Genomic DNA, 1,368 nt, shown 5'->3' with positions numbered 1-1,368 from the left:
TGTTGCCTGTCTGTGTTTTACTTGTTCTACAGCTTACAGCCCACACTGCTTGTCTGCTTCTTTATTCTAATTAAAATCTGTTTCACAACCAGATTAAGGTGCAGCTGAACCCTCCTTAAGTGACTCTATTAATTAAAAGAATTATTTAATTACGTAGATGTAGTCAATTGAGGGTTTGGTGGGTTCTTTGGTTTGGTCTGGTTGGGGGGGTTGGGATTTTTTTTGTTTGATTGGTTGAGATTTTTTGCTTGCTGAAGAGTTACCATAGTATGGCAGCATTACCATAATGGCTACTGAGGAAAACACTGGAAGACTTCATCTGAATTGTCTGCTTGATATTACAGGTGATGGAAAGCAGAGGGTGAAGCCTACTGCTCTTGCAGAACCTAAAAAATTCCCTTGACAAATCAGAGGGCTTTTCACTAGAACACCACTCTATAAGTCTTAAGAGAAACTGCTACATTTTCTATATATAAAATATATATCTGCAAACATATGTACTTCAGAATGTGTATTACTACTTAAATGCTTAAATACTGTGAGATGGATATTTGCTGAACTGAGAGTCTTCTGGTATGAATATTTGACCTGCAAAAGCAGTCAAGAATCATGAATTGATAATACTATATTTTAAATTTAGGTTCTGATCTTCCAGTAGCTAGTATCCTGCTCTTGTATCTTAAATAAGACACAATTCTTAAATAGAGAATGTGAGCTTCAACCCTGAATTGAGCAAAAGTGGGTGTAGTTTTAATAATTTCTTTAATCCTTTAGCACTAAAATCTTTAAGTCCTATCTTTAAGATAGGATTTAACAATAATTGGATAATGGGTGGTTTGACTCAAGACATTTATAAGTCAGTTCTTGTGAGAGCTGTGTAATTTTCTTATAACTTACTTCCCATGACTGTTTCACTTCCAGTAATAAATACAGCCTTGACAGCTTTTTAGCTGAGATTAATTCCTAGCATATTATTCTTCTGCTTCATATAATAACATCTGGTTTGCAAAGAGGCAAACAGCAGAGCTAGAAAAAACTCCTACAAAGAGTTTTCTGATTCCCCTTTCAGAGAACTGTTGATCTCAGGACATGAATGATTTTGGGATTAAGGAAAGGCAGAATATGCAAGAATGTAAATTGGACCAGGAGCATCATACTGGTCCAAGAGAAAGCTTTCAGGGAAGCTTTCAAACTACAGAAGACAGTTAATGTCTGTGTGCCTTTCCTAATAAGAGAGGGAACAAAACCAGCTAAATATGGAATAAAGTGAGATTATCTGAGATTTTGTTTATGCTTCATAATACAATAATGATACATTGGTAATTTATAGATAGGCATAATTATAATGGGAAAAACATACTCCAGTAA

This window comes from Prinia subflava, chromosome 10 (assembly GCF_021018805.1).
Source record: "Prinia subflava isolate CZ2003 ecotype Zambia chromosome 10, Cam_Psub_1.2, whole genome shotgun sequence".
In the NCBI taxonomy this organism is placed as follows: domain Eukaryota; kingdom Metazoa; phylum Chordata; class Aves; order Passeriformes; family Cisticolidae; genus Prinia; species Prinia subflava.
Note: the sequence above shows the minus strand (reverse complement) of the source record.